The sequence below is a fragment of the Athene cunicularia genome (genome assembly GCF_003259725.1).
Source record: "Athene cunicularia isolate RWA chromosome 1 unlocalized genomic scaffold, athCun1 chr1_part2, whole genome shotgun sequence".
NCBI classification, from domain to species: domain Eukaryota; kingdom Metazoa; phylum Chordata; class Aves; order Strigiformes; family Strigidae; genus Athene; species Athene cunicularia.
In genome coordinates, this window is record NW_020799092.1 from 43396816 (window position 1) to 43417402 (window position 20587).

Genomic DNA, 20587 nt, shown 5'->3' on the forward strand with positions numbered 1-20587 from the left:
TCTTAAGTGCGGGTTATCAGTGAAGCAGTGGAGTTATCCATGCAGTTACATTTGAAAGGAGAGGGAGCCGGTACAGGGTGGATTCTCAAGGCAGGATTTCATTGTGAACAGGGCTCTGTACAAGTGTTAGCCATTCAGATGTGATCTGCAGGACTAGTCGTACATACAGGAAGGGTGGGTATGTGTGAACAACTGTAGTAGGATGCTTGCACCTCCAGTTTGAATTGAATAGTGACACTCCATAACTCTAATGCTTTTGTGATGGTTGCCCCAGCTGCCTATGCTGGGCAATAAGATTGATATTTTTGAGCAATTTCCACTGCAGTAGATACACAATTCTTCCAACAAACTTAGAAATTTTCCTGTTCCCTTTTCCCCACTGACTTCCAGGCAGAAACAGCGGTGGCACCCTCTGCTAGGGCTTCCTCTGTATTTCCAACCCACACAGGTGCTTCACCAAGTGCTCAGTTGGGAAAAGCTCTGCTCTGACCCGTTCCTCCCTCCATACCAAGGAAAAGGCAGAGAAAGAGGGACATGGCTCCATTTAAATATAGGGAAATGGGAAGGAAGTTAAGAGGGAAGAGTTTCATCTCTAAGCCTAAAGCATTTCAAATGAGATTGTTTCAGTTCAATAACTGGAGCACAGCTTTTTCTTATCAAATTAAAATTGGCAAGTGTGTAATGAAGTTTAATTACATATTTCACATATAAAAAATATTCAGGTTTATTTATATCTTACAATCAAGACTTTTTTTTTTTTTAATACTGATTTGGGGATATTTACAAGTGATGCCTGTTTAGTAAGGGGGTGATTTTTAATGGATGCAAAATGCCCATCAGTGGCTGCAGAGAAATTCTCTCACCCTCTTTGGTTCATTTTCTTTCTTCTTTGCAACAGTGTAATAGTCTTGGGATGCTTCAGCTATCATTAATGGTAGTGCCATTGCTAGCAGAGGATGATTAAGTACTCCTTAAAAGAAAAAAAATTCCTTCAATCCCATTGCTTACTATAATTTACATTACTAGACAGTTTAAGCCTGTAAAACTACTTTAAATTATATGAAGGTGGTTTGTGGGGTTGCACATCCCAAAAGTTAGGTCCCTTTTTAGCCAGGCTGCCCTAAATACCTCTTGTGTTTCTTGATCCCTAGGCCAAAAGCAAAATCACATCACAACTTTGAGCAGGCTCTGAAGGCTTATTCCTGCCTCCTGCTTCATTGTGGAATGGCCCATTTCTGGGACCCAAAGGAACTGATGGTACAGATGGTATAGATATAAACAAATAAACTTAATGGTATCCACTGTCATGCCCACTCATATGCTGGGAAATTCCCAGCTTTTCATCATCTTATCACTTTTTAACAGTGCAAGGAAGACTGAATCCAAAGCCAAAATCAAGCTTGAAATGTCTGGTTAATTTTTTCTGGGCTGTAAAGACCCACAGAATTCATCTGGAAATTCATCTGCAAGTTTGAGCCAGACAATGAAGTCGCAGACTAAAGGAACATGAAATATGGTGAATTACTAAGGGTGTTCAAAGGGAAGCTCTTCCTCAGTTTATCCATTCTGGGGTCACTTTTCTGTAGGGTTTTAAATGCTAGTCTGTTGCTGGCTTTTAGCCAGCAGAGAGCCAGCAGCTGCTGGCGCCAGAGAGACTCATCATTTTATCAGGCTTGCCTCTGTTTCACGAACATTTAATTGTTTGTGGGATATTCTTAGAACACAGAAATGATAGATCTTTCTGGCATTAAAATGAATACATTCATTTGATTTATTTGTTTTCCCTAATAGCACAAAAGGTTTCAGCTGAATATTTATTTGGAAGGGCTTGACATATAGAGAAATGTGAAGAAAAACAAATCGTTTTGTTCCATTCAGATTAGCTGGCTGTAGTGCACATGGAGAATACACAGCCCATGTAGATGCAGAAGAAGAGCCAGTATAAATGTTTGCTTTACAGTATTCAATAAGAACTGCCAGAGGCATAACTTGTTCCTGGGAAAACTGCTTGAGCTCTGTCTTCAGTGTTAGCCACATAGCTTTCAGTTTTTCAGACTGGGTGTCTTCCTTTGACATTAGTATCTAAAGGCTCTGACTAAGAGCAGGGTACCACTCCAAAACATGCAGAATATAGACAGTGTACAGGTGTATGTTCGCTCTTAAGAAATGAGTACCATTTCAATTTTTTTTTGAGATAGTGACCTGTTAGAAAATTGTCCTGTGATCTCCTAAATCGGGCTGCATAATTGTCCCAACAAGAACCAGCACAGATCTAAATGACAGGTGCTGCACAACCTGTGGACATACCCTATGATGTGAGAGACTGTGCCACATTGCTAGTGTAAATGATGGAGGCAGGAAAGGAAAGAGGATGATGTTTCTCTCTTCTCCATTGTTTATATGCACCTAACCCTATGGTAATACTTCTCTCAGCATAATGCTGAAGTGCCAAATGGAGCATATGAAGGCTCAAGGCTCAACAGTGCTACAGATTTCTTCGGTGTATAAAATTCTTCTGGTTTAGTTCTTGTTTTATTTTTAAAGAGTTCAGACACAGACTGCTATCATGAAAGTGAAAATGTCAGTTTTAATTTAAAAAATCAACTTCTAAATCTTACATGTGTAGATAGGAAAATATTTACCTGTACAGTTTGCATTTGGAAAATACAACATCATCAAGGTTTAGTATCAGAGAAATAATTTCAGCCTTCCCATATTAATAAGCCTGAAAAAGTTCATCTGGATTTCAAATTAATGGTATTTCAAAATTATCAGAATGAAATATGCCTGTGTTTTCATACCTTTTTTTTTTTTTTTTTTTTTACACTTTTTAACAATTTAATAGTTTTGTCTGTTGAGGACAGAAATTCCATTTATGAATAGCTCTAGTTGTTGAGGAAAGCTGGAAAAAATGATCATGGCAGGCTCAAAAACCAGAAGACCAATAAAAAGAAACGAAAAATGTAGTATTTCTTAATATTTGGATTTTATACCAACGCCATGAATGTTGGTGGCCTGACACTGTGGTTTGGCAGTCCTGCATTCATTCAAATCCTAAATATTTTTCAGCTCAGTTGTGCTCTCAGACATTTGTGCATATGAACAATTTGCATATGAACAAGGCATCTGTGCAGAGATGAGTCCGTTTGTTCTTAGCCATAGCTATTCATTATTGATTATTTATTATTCAGTCATGTATGAATAGCAACACATTGTGGAAATTGTATTGTTTCAGAAATGTTATATAAACAAAACTTAACCAGTCCCCAAACGAAATCTCAAATACTTGTTGTGATAAAAACTCTAGATCTTCTATTGCTTTTTAACCACAGGTCTTGAAGAGCATCACAGTGAAAAGGTGTGATGGTTACAGAAATGGGGAACTGAGGCACAGAGCAGTGAAGTGAGTCTTCTAAGGTACTGCAATAGGTTAGTGACAGACTCCTGTATCCCTTTACTTAGACATCTCGGCCTTTTTTGGCTTCTAAGGATGCTTGGTTCTTGTGGTAGTGTTAAAGCACTGATACGCTTTAATGGCCATTTTTTTTGATAAATTGGTCTGTGTGTGCGTGTCCAAAATGGGTAACTATTGAGTTATACCGCTAGACTCATACAGGATATTTCTAAGCTGTGATTTTTCACAACCAAATTGTTCTTTGAGTAGTAGAGTAGTAGAAATACAGGGCATATGCTAAGAGGAAAAACTTAATTTATCTAAGACTTTCTTGCAGTATATACTGCAAGAGTTCTTGCAGAACTCTTCTTATTCTCTCCTGCATACTGAAATTTATTACCATTTCCCTATTTTGACTTCTATATTTCTATTTCTTCTGTACTGTCCTGATTGACACCAGAAGATTCAAGTTATACCACACTTTCATTTAATCTAAAATATGAGATTATCTCCCTATGGACCAATGACAATTAAAATTGTTACTATTTATAGCCTACAATTACACATATGTGTGATCGGGCTAAAAAAGATATGTCCCATCTGTGACTTTTCTGTTTTCTCCATATACACTGTTAACTTCTAAGACATCACAGACAAGACATATCAAATTATGTGGAAGGAACTATTATTATAATAGGTTTTCATAAATATTTGTTTTAAAAGTTCTTATATAAATTTCTAGACAAGTGTTGGAATAAAGCAATGTAAAATTATGGCTAAATTTTGCTGACCTTAAACTGAATAAGAAGTGAAATTACCCTTTCACATCAGACTCACTACATCAATGCACTTTTGATGAGATGACAGCTGAAAGAGATTTTAGAAGGGTTCTGCATGCTGTCACTTAGACATTAGGGCTAATCTTTTCAGACTGTTGGCAAAATGAGTAGGCCACAATCAGGTTGAGGTTTGAAATTTACATAATTCATTATACAGTTGTCTTATGGTTTGGATTTGGTTGAGAAGAGCAAGTAGGCACCATTGAAAAAAAATCATAACTTTCATTTTGGTCTGCCAGGGGACCCTTAAGATCAAAATTTGGCTTTCCAAGCAATACAATTCATATGGAATCTGGTGAGAGTTTACATTTTTCACATCAGCAATAGTCAGTTTGTTTCCATCAGAGAGGTTAGAAGCTGTCATTTTTTTTTTTTTTCCTGCCTGCTGGTATGTTACAGCATTCACACCTGCCAGAAAATGTCAGAATGTTTATTCCAAGAATAAAAATGTGGGCACATGTCCGCCTCCCAAAATAAATAGTACAGCAGATACATTCTGTAGTGCCTCCAATACTCACAGGTTGGAGTTAGTCATTCTTCCTGTGAGAGGGTGGCCATCAATCACTGTCAAAGGGAGCCTTGATTTGGAGTCAAGAACAGGGGTACTTGGATCAATGGACAAGGAGCACAAGGAGACTGTAGGAAGAGGATATGCCTTTTCATATGTATAAGGGACAGCACTGTAAAGTCCCAAAACTATCTGGGCTTGAGGAAAGAAAAATTGCAGTATGGGGAGTTTGTTGATTTGCCAAGAAAATCATCTTTCAGTCACAACCTTCTCCTCCCACAAGACCGAAGGCTGAATATTTTCATAATAAAAAGAAATTATTAGATTTTTGTCACTGCCAATGGAACATATTCAGCAATCATCTGCATTGATTTACTGGAAAAAAGGAAATCTTTGTTCTGTTGTGAAGTGGTACCACAACTTTAAGATGGCAAATGCGTATGAAACACCAAAAATGATATTCAGAGCCTAATTTAGTCTGTCAAACTTACTCTTTTCAAATAAATTCTAATAAACCAGTCTACTTTCAAAATATTCTATTTAAGTGATCTGAAACAAAAACAGAACAAGTCATGAAAGCTTTACAGGGAATGGTAATATTGCCTTGTATTTAAAGTGCTGGAATAGGAATTGCCTAAATTTCTGGCTCAGTCACAGACTCCTTGGGTGACTCTTGGATGAGTTATTTAATCTCCTTTTGACTCAATACTTAGAAGAAAATACTCCCTTTGAGCTTGTTGCTTTACAAGGCAAGTATTTGGGGGGCAGGTAATGTGGCATAGATTCTCATCTGATGTAGAGAATCCAACAGAGCTTCATTAGTGAGGAACATGCCAGTTTCAGATTCTCTCTATAGTCACAGCAGGAGGATAAGAAGCTCCTTCAACCATTAATGTAGTCCAGCTATGGTCGGAAGGGCCCTTTGACAGCACCTCTTTTCATGCATTCACAGCAGAGGAAACTTAGGGCAACTACACTCCTTGTTTGGCATTTGGCTTAGCTGGTTGGCCAAAAAAAGATTATTTTTTTTTCCCCATGCTGATTTGACATCCTCCAGAAGAGCTGGTAACTTCTTTCTTCTTTGCATTTCATGAGTCAAGCTCCATAGCTAGACTGTTTCCCAAGAACCACTGCAGGAAAAAACACCTCTTGTGCATGACCTTGTCTAAATGCAAGAAGACATTGGGGCCTTAATGGCCCTGCATCTGCAGTTCTCACAAATTCAGTGCTTTCAGGTTTTTTTCTGAAATTCATTTTACAAGATGTCTGAAGCAACGTTTTGGTCAAAGTTGTGCTAGTAACAACTTCTCAACTTTCTGAGCCTCACCTTAGGTGACAGGTTGAAAACAAGAAGGAATTCTCTGGCATCCAAACAGCTACTTATTCACACAGCATCTAAGTTCTCAGCTTTTCTAAAAAAAAAAAAAAAAAAAAAAAAAAAAATACAAGGGGCTGAAATATTGTGACAAAACATAATGGCAGTCTAAGAACAGATGGGAAGCCATGGCACAGAATATAATTGCAATACTCATACTATGTATTTTGTTATGTTGGACTAAAGAGAATGGCAAAAACTCCATCAAATTCTCTGTTTGCAAATGAGAGCGTGGGGAGGTGCACCCATGAAATGTGTAGTGTTTTTACAAAAAGAACATATTTCAGCAAAAGACATGGAAGATACCTAGTATGTTTGGTCAGAGCACTGTCTGGAGTAGTAGGAGAATTGAGATCAAACCCCTCATGGGGCTACTAAACCAGAGGGATTTAGACCATGACCCTCACATCTCGACCAACATTCAAAGACTATCCTGTTTTCTGTGTTTCTTTCCTTGTTTTCCATTTTTCTCCTCCAGTCCCATGAACCTTGGTGAATCTTGATCCAAATTTGTATTTCTATCAGTTTCCTGCACCCTCCACATCCCTGGAAGCTCCCCAAATATGAGGAATCATCAAGATCTCTCAGAACAAATAAAAGTAGGATAACAAACAGAATTGTCCATTTCCTTGCAATGTGAACCACGGTCAGAAAATGTCTCCTACCCTTCCTTATGCCTATTTATTAAGTGCCTTACATTTTATCAATATTAGATATACTTTTATATGGATACCGTGATATTTGATCAGGGAAACCAGAAATTACTTTCTTGAAAAAAAAATCCCAGTGTTTATTTGATTTTTAGTCTTCTTAAATGCAGATGAGGATAAATACCTGCATCACAAACCACAGAGTTTTGTAACTCTGGCAAATGCTTGCTGGCCTTCAGAATCTCTGAATTTAGCATTTATTTCTCAGCAATGAAATGTAACCAAGGAGACACACATTCCCAGACAGAATATCTTTAAGTAGCATAGGTTCCCAGTCATGGATAAGAAGAGTAGAGAATTGCTTGCTTGTAACCTATGAATTAATGTTACTGTGAATATGTGTTCTCAGAAACAAACATCCCACAGACAAACCTAGAGGTGGTTGGCAAAGGCACCCATCAGTCTAAATCTGACAACTGTCATATATTTAAAGATAGTCTTATTACCTTCATCTTAGGGAAGTTCAGTGAAACCTTTGAATTTCTTTGAGAAATTCCACATGACAGGAATTTCAATTCACATAAAACTCTTGATGCTACGGGCTAGTTAAAAGGCTTTGATTTTTGCCTTTCTCCTAGTTGCTCCTAGCAAAATAAAACATCAATCTCTCATAGGACTTGGCACTTTGTAGTGCAAAAGACCATCCATGAAATGTTCTGATATGGTGTCAAGAATGATGTGAAGTTTCTGGACAAAATGAGAGCAGATGACAAGCTGAGGTACACAGCAATGACTCCTGAATTTAGCTGATATAGACACTTGGCAGTCACATACGGGTTTGACGTTTTTGTGCTTTTTTGGTTTTTGTTTTACTTCAGTCATCTAACAAGGAAACAGCTTGATCTTTTGAAATTAAATCAGACAAGCTGTTAATGAAGACTAATTGCTTTGCATAATTTAAAATATGGAGAGAGAGCTTCCTTGATCTGTTCAAGCTGTACTTGGGTTAGCCCTGGGGCTGAAGACAAAAGATATCTCCAAGCCATTTGCCATCCTCCTAATCTGTAACCAGACTGAGAGCCAAGATGCCCCTTGAGAAAGTTATAGCAGATCAGAAATATACATCACTGCTCTTTTATTCTGCCCTGTCATATAATTTAGCAGTGCTTTCATGTTTTATTCATGAGGAAATGTGACTGCCCTCTCCACCCAGTGCAAGGTTCTCACTTAATTGACAGAGACTCTTTTCACACTGTGTTGAGAAAATCTTGTTACCTCACAAGAGCCAGGAGCCAGAATCTGACGTGGGAGTTTTACACTACATGGAGGTGTGTTTGGGGGATAGGGGAAGAGACTGCATGGAGAGGAGTGAGGGTGGAGCTCACATTGCCCAGTGCAGGCTATGGTAGGCACCTAAAGGAGTGGGTCCCTGGCAGCATGAACAAACAAAAAGAAAAGGTGACTGGGGTCTTGCCTTCTACCATCGTGGTGGCTCATTTCCATGATCCCCCCTGCACTATCTATCTAGCCAAACATCCAGTCTCTTCAGGGATCCTATCCAAAATAGGAAACTAATCTGATTTTTTTTCCTCTGGATTAATTTTTGGTGGAACCAGCTCACCAGACATGAGGGAGAAAGAACAGGAATGTACAGCTGGAGGCAGAGGTGGGTCTTGCCACACCACTAACTTCGATCAGCCTATAATGCTGTTGAACTGCACGCTTGAGGGCGATTCACAGCCTAGTTTCTCTATATAAAAGTAAAGGAGTCACTGGAGAGCAGTAGACTCTGCATAAGTCGAGTCAGAGCATCTAAGCTAACTGCTTCAAGTCAGCAGTGTGACCCCCCATGTTGAAACATGCTGTCATGCACTAATGATGCTCTGGACACACTTGGATGACTGGTGGGTTAGATTTTTCTTTTCCCAATGTTTACTGATTTAGCAAACATGAAGACAGGATTGACAAATCTGGCAGTTATTAGTGGCTCCATGCTGTAGCCTACTTGTGAACATAGAGTGTTCTGCAATATTTTCTAAAGAGCCTAGTTTAACACAGCCTGATTTAACTCAGTTACCTTCTTCACAAAATATTACCTCACTAACAGGTCCTCTGTCTCTTTTCCCAGTCTGTTTTCTTGCTAGTAGCAGCATTTCTAAGTTAAAATACATGGATACAACCCGGTCCAGTATGTCTGCGAGCACTCACACTGCCAAATTTTAATCATGTAACTTTATGTGCTCAGGTAAGGAAAGCCATCTCTCCCTGAGCTGCTGATGTACTCACTGTAAAAAGAGAAGCTCTTCCAGAAGCACTACCTTTCCGAATCACGCTGGGAGACCTAGTGGCTCCCCAGTGATCATATAGGGAACCTGAGAAAACTAACTTCTAATTGACATATCTGAAGTTAAGTGCCCAAAATGAAGCACTTGGACAAAAGCATCATCAAAATATTTTCAATTTGCTTCATCTGCAAGGTGAAAAGACTTTAAATACACATGCAGACAGGCAGTGTAAAGTGCTGCATTGTTCCTTTTGAGATCACCCCTTTTCTAAAGCACAGATTTTGTAAAGTATGGTTAGATAAAAGATGAATACCTCCGTGGCTATGAACCAGAACCACTATTCAATTTTGAGAGAAGTTACTCTTTGTTTACGTTGAGAGGAAAATCAGATTTTGCTGAATTATGGAAGCTTTGTAGATGAGCTGTTTCTGAAAATACGAGTTGCAGCACTACTTGGTTACAGACCCACTATACTTACAGCCAGAAAAAAGTGCTCACACATTTATTTCTGGAGAACAGTGACATCTAGTGAGCGTCCCGACCGATACTGAGCATTCCCTGGGGTCTTCTTTAAGACTGAGCCTGCTACTTGGGCTTAGTTTGTTTTTCTGCTATTTGAACTTTACAGTTCCTTGAATCTCAACTTCATGTGCTGCTGATCTCTGACAGAGTCTGATGAATACAAATGGAAAAGTAGCTGTGAGACAGAATGATGAGGGATTGGGATGACTTCAGAGAGGGGACCTTAGCATGATAAATAAAATGTAGGTATGTGCCCTGGGACGGATTTGCTGTAGCAGAGGAGTTATGGTGGTAGCAGAGTTGCCTAGGAGACAAGCATCAAGCTGTAAAATGGTCAGGAACTGCATCAGCCAGGAAACCACAAAGTCTAAGAGGTTCATTAGTTCAGCACTTTGGTAGGTTTTGTTTCTGGGCTCCTGGGAAGCTTCTGACAGAATTCACAGCTGCCTTCTCTTGCCAGAGATCCCAGGGCATGTAGCCATACTCAATTCCACTTGCAGCCGGGGGGACTTCCCAAGATACTAGTCTGAATTCATCCATCAGGTAAAGTCTGAACTTTCCTTCCCTGCTGGGGTTCTGCTCAGGACTGTGAGAGTGTGTGGACACATTTATGTAAGAGTACAAATGTTGGAGCTTTAAAATGAAATGCTTTTGGAACTAAAAATACTATTCATTTTACATTGCAGCTCTGTGAATAAGCGACGACTAGGATGATCCTCCAAGGACCTCTGGGCGGTGGGAGGGGTGTCAAAAAGGACTAGAAATGTTGCTGTGAAGGAACAATTCTCAAAGACTGCAGCGAAACACACAGTGAACTTGGGGATTACAAATTGTTTTGAGTATGCACACACCAAACTGGAAGTCTTCAGCGCTCCATCAGCATCCACAGCTGGACACTTCATCAACACTTGGTCTTTAAAAAACTGGAGAGGTGATCTTTCAGCTGTGTCATAAATAAATGACCATTATATCCCATCCCATCTGTCCAGGCTGTAATAATGTTTTTTATTATATAAATTACATATATTTTATTAGTATTCTGAGAGATACTGGGCCAGATTTAGTCATGTTTTTAAATAAGTTTAAGGAAACAGTTTTTCTACATCTATGCCAGTTTAAAAAGGCACAATCCTTTTACACCTAGATTATATGATATCATGTTCATCCGCCAGCATTTGAAGGAAATTGAAAATGATGATGAGAAGATCTAGACTGGTGGAAAAGTAAAGGTAATTAAATCTTTACATTATGTGCTATGTAGTTTCTACAAGTGGAGGATAAGAAGTTTATTTTACATAAATGCCTTATCATAATCTACTTGAATGGATGAAATAATTTCCTCTATCATGGCATTTACACTGTTGTGGTTTGTTTTTTTTCTTTTCCTCACTTCAGTTCACACATTTGAGGAAACTTGTGCAAATATCTCGAATGTCAAGAACAAAAACTCAAGACTGTCCCATTGTATTACATCTCTTCTTGTTTTACCTCAGGAAAAAGCACAGTATGTGGCCATCTCATTGGAAGCTGCATCTTAATGTACAGGTGCAATAGGACCAAAGTAAACTTTTCTATGCAAACTTCATCTTGATGTTTCCCATTTTCTTTGCTACCATAACATTTCTGTAACACTGTGACAGAGTCAAACATGACTCTAGAATCTTTTGTCATCTTTACAAGGCAGATACATTGAATTTTATGGAAGATAGTTGCTGAGTCCAGAAAAGGAGCTTCACTTCTTCTTAGAAGACTACTGCCAACTGTCATAACCACACTGCCACCAAAATAGACACTGTCCCTCAAGTCTTGTCTGATCTTTCTTGGAGCAAGAGCTTTTCTGCAGATGTTAACTGAAGAGTTTGCTATAATGAGGGAAAGAACTGCAATGTATCAGTGGAAACATACTGGAGCCAGACTGTGTGGCAGCCAAGTTATGGGGGGCAGCCATAGCCATGTGCTATAAAGTGTTTGTAGGACAGAGGGAGTAAAATCGATTTTCCCCTTTACACTACCAACAATCCAACAAAGGCACTGCAGAAGGGCTGAGTTCAGGTGTGGAGAAAATTTATCTTATGTGGAGGTCTTCGAAAACCTTTAAGAGTAACCTTTCAGCAGTTAAGAAATTTAGTCAGTAAGCATATTTCCTTCCTTGCTCCTAGGACATCTAGTTTAGCTCCTCAGAGACCATATTTTAGATGAAGCAATGGATGTGAAATGTTTAAAGTTAATGTTAAATGTCCAAGAGAGGACTCTTCAACACTAATTTGGGAATCCAGTGCAGCTTCCTGTCAGAGTCAGATGAGAGGTCTGATCTAGGATTGTATCCAAAAAAGACAAAACTCAAACAGTTGAGACTGTATTTAGCCATTCTCAGCTGGTTTAAAAGTACTTAAGATTTAACAATAGAGTCTAAACAATGAGGTATTTGGCTTGGCTCTGTAAGTGTAAACATTATGTTTCAATTGAAACCTTCCACATCAGATGATTTTCCTCTTCAATTTGCATTTAATAAACAACTTGGAATTGTACAGATTCCCAAGAGTCAACAAGTTGAAATCATTACATAGACAATGTCCTCTACAACCTGAGCCACTTCAAGCATTATAGGCTATTTTAGCTCTCAGAGTACCAGCGGCTGGAGGATGAGTGATGCACTTTGCCTGTGGTTTAGTAGCTATTTTCTGGTAGCAAAGTGTAGGGAAAAACAACAATATTGACTCAAAGACGGTTATTAGCAAAATTGTAATGTTAAATCATTCCAATCTTCTGTGTCTTTTTCTCAATTTTAAAAGGTATCTGTGATTGGTTTTATACCAGTGATGACTGGAGAACATAAAAATATGTATTTATGGGTTGGATTTGGGGGAAATTATTTTCTGCTAGGAAATGTTCTGGATAAATAAAGGAATTCCTCATCCTCTGTTAAAGATCAATTTCAAGTGTTAAAAGATAAAATACATGTTTTTTAAAGACTCAAGACAAAAATTTACAATTCTTCAATTTTTAACACTATTTCAATTTCAAGTTGGAAAGTGTATAAAAATCTTTGTTCTTTGCAGGAATCTAGTTATATTTTGAAAGGGGTTTCCATGCTAATAAAGTGTAGAAGCAACTGTAAGTGAAAAAACAACTCAGGAAGAGTTAGACCACCACTGCATGTCACTAGAAAGAGCAAGGTCCATCTCAGAAGTCTGAAAGAACTTTATTTTCAAGAAAATAAACTTTATGGCAGAATTGAGTAATAGAAAGATTCTAGACTTTAAAAAAAAAAAATCTCTTCAGAAACAAAAGAAAAAGTAGTGACATATTAGTAGCAAAGGTGGACACAGTTTTGGCTTGGTGTCACATGATGGAAACACATCAAGTGTATTAGGGGTGGATGACTGTTGACAGTAAGAAGCCCACGCTTCTGACCTGATGGCCTCCTCCTTTTCTGAAGTTATAAAGAAATGAGATTATAAAACAAGTAGTCAAAGAAAGTTCCTTTCCTCAAGTTTACTGCAATTTTCATTGTGTGTCTATTGGCTTATATAAATGAATAGCCAGAAAAATGAAAATTAATGGTGAAGCAAAAACGCTGCAATACACCACTTGGGAATACTGATTTTCTTTTCGTGAATGTTTCTGTAATATGACGACAAGACTGCATTGTCCTGTGAAAGACAAAGTGGTAAAGCATTGCCAAGAAATTAGATTGATATACCTATTTTGAAGTTCCTACCAGGATATTGATTTACTATTTAAATTAAAATATTAAGGGGAACAGAGAACATTAGAAAAACTTTTTTATATAAGACTATTAGAAATATTTATATGATTATTATTTTTGACAACTCTTCAAACGACTTTTATAAAACCACTTTTCAGATTTTGTAAGACTTAAAATTTTTATCCATTGATCATCTGTAACTCTGCAGGTTAGGTTATCTGTGACACATTATATAGGTCTGATCAATCCTTAGTTGAAATTGCTGATACACCTATAGACTACCTTTGTTACTTATGTTAAGACTTGTTGCTACTTGGAAGTAGATATTCTGGACTCCATATGGTTAGACCACAATCATTGATGTAATCTTTGTTAAAGCCTTTCCACAAAGAGGATAAATAAAAATAATTTAAATGAAATAGCCATTCCTTTTGTTTGTGCTCTGTTTTTAATTTTTCTTTTCTTCTTTTTATTGATTAAAAAGTCATGGTTAATAAACACAGTTATTTTCCTTGTTTTTAATCATTGCATCCCCTAGGTGTTGGTGAGGGAGCCCATGTGACTAGGAGAGCAGAACTGGAGTCTCTAAAGTGGTATTAAAAGAAAGAGTTACTAAATGTTGGCCTCACATTTTTTATTTCTCCAGATTATAAATTGCAGAGGGAAGCTGTGTTTATTTCTTTGTTTGGACAAAATTACTTGCTGCTCAGCAAACTGGAACATGTTTTTCTTCAACCCACAAAGAATCTGGCACTTTTCCAAACTACAGTTTACTTTACTGTCCACAGACCCTCATGCTTCTTTTGCTATCTCCCCATTTCTCTGACCGCTTTTTGTCTCATCTCGTGTTTTCTCCCATCCACTACTGTATTTCAGTTTTTCCTTTTGCAATCAGACTGCACCAAAGTTTAATGCCTGTGCTGTCTCATGTTGCTAATATCTTCCTTTCCACTTATACCTCTTTTGATGTTCCCCGTTGAGCTTCTCCTTTACACTGCCAGAAGCAGGTAGAGAAAGAAGTTCTCTGTATTCCATTCTACCATCTGATGCCTAGTTTTAGACAAAAGCTTGGCTGTAGTAGAGTTAATACCTTTTTAATGGGTACCTCTTGGTGTTAGCAGGTAGAGTCAAATTTGTTGCAAGAAAATTAAGCAAAGTCTCCAAAAGAGACATGGAAAATTTCAGATCAAATCTTTAAAAAATTATAGGCTTTAGAAGCAATCAGAAAAGAAAAGCATCCTCTTGCAGAGGATGCCAGGAAACCTTAATTAAAGACTTAAAAATTGCAGATATTATGAAATTTTTATTTAAGTGTTCTCTGAGTCTTCCCTAAAGAATAAATTGTGTTTTACTTGTGAATCACAATAACCCCTTCAACTCTCAACAAAACTAGGTATACTTGGGTATCTAAGTTTGCTAGGAAATTGTCATAGAGTTCTCATAATTCATAACAACACTTCCAAACCTGTAGACTGGAACTTGGATAATGTTTTGCTGTAAAGAATTTATTTGTAAAATGTGTACTTTGTAAAATGTGTACCTTAGACTTTTTATCTTTCTGGTGATTCCTTTATTACCCTCTTTAAAAGTACATTTAACTCTGCACATTATTTAAACATTATATTATATATATTTAATATATTTTTAAATCATTTAAGTGGGTTATTAATTTGCTATAGCTGCTGCTTTACAGTTTATATTTAGAAAACAAGCAAGCAACAAAACACCCCCAAAGTAATATTTCTAATAAGAAAATGTATGACTTTTTAAAATATTTAGGAGTGTTCTGTGAGTTCCTCAAACTCAGTGTGTAGACACATACTGTTCAACTTACACTGATTTGTTGCTGTGAGACCAGTCTTCCTTCCAGAATCATATTAAGCAACACAGCTAGCGACTGCCTGATGTTGTCTATTCTCTTCTCCATCATCTGCCCCAGAGGGAAATTGTTTGAGAGAGATTTTAGAACAAATACTATGCGCATTATGCTGTAGGCTTGTGCAGAATAAAGGAAGGTTAAAGAAATATGCCTTAGACTTGGATTGAAAGTGAATGAGCTCTAGCCATGGCTCTTAATACCTGTGGAATTTAATTCCATGGTCTTGACTGGTCACTGAAAGTCTTGTTTAGGACATCCATGAGCTTCATTAGGATTATCTCTGTGTGTAACCAGCAGAGTAAGTAGTAAGGTGAAGATTTGATACTTTGAAACAGACACCAAACTTTAAAAAAAAAACCCCAAAACATAGAGTTTATATCCAGAGATTTTATTGGGCCCAACCTGAAAGGTATTGGGGTGATCAGGTACCTTCTCCTTTAGCAAATGCATGTATAACTTCAGCCTGACATGAAGAGATAACAGAGTCCTACCAATTATCTAAATTTTCTGGCTAGGGCAATTATGTTAAGATCTTTACACTCACAGTATATTATGTCTCTACTAAAAAATTAATGAAATGATACCCTAAAGCAAAATAATTAATGAAAAAAAATTCTTCTACACACTCTCTGAACAGTGTCAGGCTGAATACTAATTATAAAATATGTTTGCTTGTTATTTGCTGAGGACAACTGCTATGACTCCCATCCCCTAATGTTCCATGAATGTCAATTCGATATGGACAGATGACAGCTTCCTGTTCAGGTTCTTGTCATTCAGCCTAAGGTGTTCCAGCTTTTGATTCACTGAAACCTGAACTCCTAGTTGCAAGTGTATTTTAGACACATTGTTTGTTTCACAAGCCAATGGGCAGGCAAATGAGGAAAATTTTCATTAAAATCAAGCTTTGTGCTTATATGATAAAACAGTGTTAAGCCAATCTGAGAAACATGACTGGCAATTTGGTCTTGTTTACTTGGGCTTGAAGAAGAAAGTAAAATTTGCACAAAACTGCATATTCAGTTAATGAGATTTTGACAGATGTCTCTTTTATTTCTTGTTTCAAGGAATGGTACACTTCTTGAAACATAACATCAAAGTAAACCATCTGAGGCTAATATTGCAAATAGACAAATGCCCAAATTCCCTCTTATTAACTGAACCTGAATTTACCCTAATGCTGTCATCCATGGATTAGACCTGAGTTGCCTGAAGTTTGATTTACTTGAGACAGAAGCTCATTATTATTATCTCTATACAAATTTAGTTACTTCTGTGTTGAGAGGTTTGAATCTAGCATATAAATTGTGCTGTGCAACTTACTTTAAATCTCAAACATAGCTGCATCATTTAGAGATGTGCTGTGTAGTTATCAGTAACCGTGGGTAATTTGCCTTCTGTATTTAAATGCATTTTAGTATACACACACGTGTTTGTGGGCTTTTTGCCAGTATATAATGAGAAAGGCATATCATATTAAATTACTTCAACATAAAATAACTGACTATACAAATAAGTATAGTTCAAGAGATATATTCCTAGCCTTGACTAAAGGTCTTTTAAGGATAATTTGGAATTTCTTTTTACATCTTTTTCTGTCTCTGTTGTAATTTAAAGTACCTGACTTCATAAACTTGATGCCCCTGGTAGAACATTGGAAGATTTCCTTCCTGCCCTCTACGAAGGCCATAAAAGAGAGAACTTGAAATCAGAGAAAACGGTGACATGGAACCTGGGCTGTATGAAATCAGAGCTGCTACTTGCTGTTACTGGAACTTGCTATGAATGAACCTGGACAGAGACCCAAAAATGTCTGCTAACATAGAATTGTTGATTATGTCCTTGTGGAAGGTTGTTTATTACCAATTTAAAACCACAGATATCTCCAATTAGAAATCCAGAAAAATGCCCAGGTGAACAATTTTGTAAGAAAGCATGAGTCACCTGAGTAAATTTTCATATCTACATGTGAGCTAATTATCTTAGGTTCCCACTACTGTCAGTGGAGAAAAATCAACATTTTGGGGCATGATTCATCCCAAGGTTGACATCTACAACAAGTTGTTATGAAGGCTCTCAAATAAACAACCAACCACCAAAAATAAAAAATGTATTAGTAACACAATTAACCAGCTCTCCATAAATTACAGGTTCGAATGTCCGTGAGAAGAGAACAGAACAACTTTATAGGGTTTAACGGCAACCCAAAGCACTTTATCACTCACCTGACAAGTGAGGGCTCTCAACCTCGCGGACCCGCTCAGGGCAGCGTCCTGACCCAAGGCCCCTCGAGGAGTTTCCTTGGGCAGCGTCCTGACCCCGGGGGAGAGTCCTCACCGCAGCTGCTGCTCCAGGGGCCGAGCTCAGCGTGGCCCCAGGGGACTCCATCGATGCCCAGGCCCAACCTGACCTGTGGTCAATGGCGGCTCCCACTGACCAAAGGCCCAACTGCCGCCAGGCCCCGAGAGCAAAGGCAGCCCCGAGCTGCCACCCCTCAGCAGCCAAGGAGCTCTGCTCGCACTGTGCCGGTGCGCCTGCCACACAGGTCAGATGAAATATGTTCTAGGACTTCTTATTTCTCTCTCTTGATGACAAAGGGAGCTCAGCATGACTAGTGCAGAGAAAGATATCTACCCTGCAGATGTTTTAGGTTAGGTGAAGTGAATCCCACACCTATATTCAGAATATTCATGTTCCACTTTCAGGCAAAACAATGGAACAGCTAATGCAGCACAGTGGAAAGCAAAGCTGACGTTTCTGGCACACTTGCACAATTAGGCTTCAGATGGAAACAGTGCTGAGAGACCTTGCCATGGGCAAGAAGATAAATAGCCATCCTTATTATTTAAAATCTGCTTAAAAGTGTTTTACCACTAAATACAAAATGCTGAGACAAGCTATCATAAACCCAGTAGGAATAAGCAGCTCCACATCACATTCTTTCCTCTCCTTCACACGGAAAATACAGAGAAAACCATTGTCAGCTTCATTTCCCCTGTCTATCTGCAGCTTTGTAAACTCCTGAAGATACTGCAGAATGCCATAGCTTTTGGGCACTGCACTGGAAAGCAGGTGACCAGAAGCTATGCATCTCCATATCAAAAGAAAATAATGTAACTTCACTGGCAAGCTAAATGCATGAATGAAACTGGCTGCCAGAAGGGAAGTAATCACAGCATGGCTGAACGTAACTGCAAGGACGCATGTCTTGCCCTCAGTACTGGTTAGGGCAACCCCAGCCCTTTATAGGTCTCCAGTACTTTAGCTGCTCACACTGAGGATCAACAGCTGTCTGCCTTGTGCCTTAAACAGGCAGCTTTAGGTCAGGCACTCCTTAATCCAATTGATTCTTTCCAAACAGCCTCAACAAACGGGAGTGAATTGTTTCCACTTAAACTATAGTCAACTCCTTTAGAAAAAGAAAAAAAAAAATTATAACATGGTCTTGTTAAAATCTGGATAATGATCTTGGAGTTTCAGGTCTACACACAGAGCCACAAACAAGTTGGCTCAGAGAATAAAATACCCTTGCATCCTCTCTCTCTCTTTTGCTATCAAAGTTTTCATCATCTCTCAGCTGAGTCAGTGTCAGTTTTTCATGTCTATATTTGAGATTCTGACAAAAATACACTGGAGAGTCTCAGGCCACTTTAGAAGGCCGTAATCCTATAATGACAGTACTCATTAAGGAATATGATGCATTTACACTGGTATAGTAATAGTTTTGCCCACAGGCAGTCTCTCAGGACACAAACTACTCTGTGACACTTTTCCTGTAGCAGTTACCTTTCTGCACTGTGTTAAAGGAAACCCTCTTCCCATCCTAGCAATATCATTTAGTGTGAGACCTAATAGTTCATGTCATGAGCTTTCCGCTGCTGAGATCACTATATACACATACATGCACACACCAAAACTTAGTTATTTTTCTGATTTGCATTCATCTTTCCAAAGAATCCTTTGATCTATGCATATAACCTCCTCTTCACCCATCCTCCTTTTCCAACCTGCTTTCATTTATTACTACACATGCTTCAGTTTTCTGATGAAACTTGTCAAGAGACAACAGAGATGAGCATCTGTATTCATCTGAGACAAAAATGTGATTCTCTCTTCTCAGATATATTTTCTGCTTGTTAATCTATGTATTGCTGCCCTCTTAAATTGAAGATTGGTTTTGAATTTGGCTTTCATTGTCTTAGCTTCCTCTTAAAGCAATCTGTCAATGGAAGTCTAGTGCAAAATTACTCCCAGACAAGGAAGATGGTCTATCCAGCGTGACAGGGGAGCAAAGTAGTAAGAACGGACCAGTCTCTCCTATTTGTAACCAATATAGAGTGTGACTTCTCAGCAGCACACTCAATCTGTCATATCAGGAGAGAAGAAGGTACGATGGAAAAAAACATTGAAAAGAATTAGCAATATCCCATATCATTTACCTCACTTATAAATATTGGCAATATTGAGCATACAGATGAACACTTAATTCAGCTTTAGACTTAATACACTCTCTTAGAGTAAGTCACACATTAGTGATCTCCACTTTGTTAATATCATGTTCTATATTTGGAAATAAAATAATAAATAAAAAATCAGTGAAGCTAGAGAATTCAAGCTGATGCAACATGTGCTAGCTCACTTTCTGTGTAACAGCTTCCCACTCCACAGTAATGCTTCCATTTTGCATTGGTGACAGCCTTTTAAAAAAGAATGCATGGATATAAAATTCAGCAAATTATTTAGTCTTAGCTTCTCATTATATTCTGCCTAAGCATGAGTTGGAAGCCTAAACGTTTTCTTGGATGTGGGCTCAAAACCATATCTCAAGACATTTCCCCAGTGGAAAACAGTTTTCTTAACAGAGTAATGGTGAGTCATCAGGTCTTTGTGCAAGTGAGGTGAGTAGATATTGCTATAGCGCTCAATCATATGAAACCACAGCTGCCTCATCTTTAACCACATGGGGACAAATCAATACCATTAGTTTCAGTGGAACTATCCTATTGACATATTTGACCCTAAACTCTAGAACACAAGGGTGATGACTTGTGGACAGTAACAAAACATCAGAGGAATGTAAGTAAATTTGTCTTTTGTCTTTCCCTAGGAGATGGCTAAATTGTAATTTGCACTGTACAACTCACTGAGGGAAGGAAGTATAGCCCCCTATTTGTTTTTCCTGTATGTATACCCTTGAGGCCTGGGCATACAGGAACTGCAGTTGTGAGGGCACAAGTGGGGTGCACCGCATGGATAGACTTCTTTCTCTTGCTTCTATTAGCTTTCATTTCTACTAGTCAGAACTAATAGGATGAAACTGAAACAGGGTGAACTGCAATTTGTATATACCCACAGCAAATTATCATCTCAGTAGAGAAAGCAGCAGAAATCTCACGACTTAGGAGGGCATCTGAGGCACAATACCT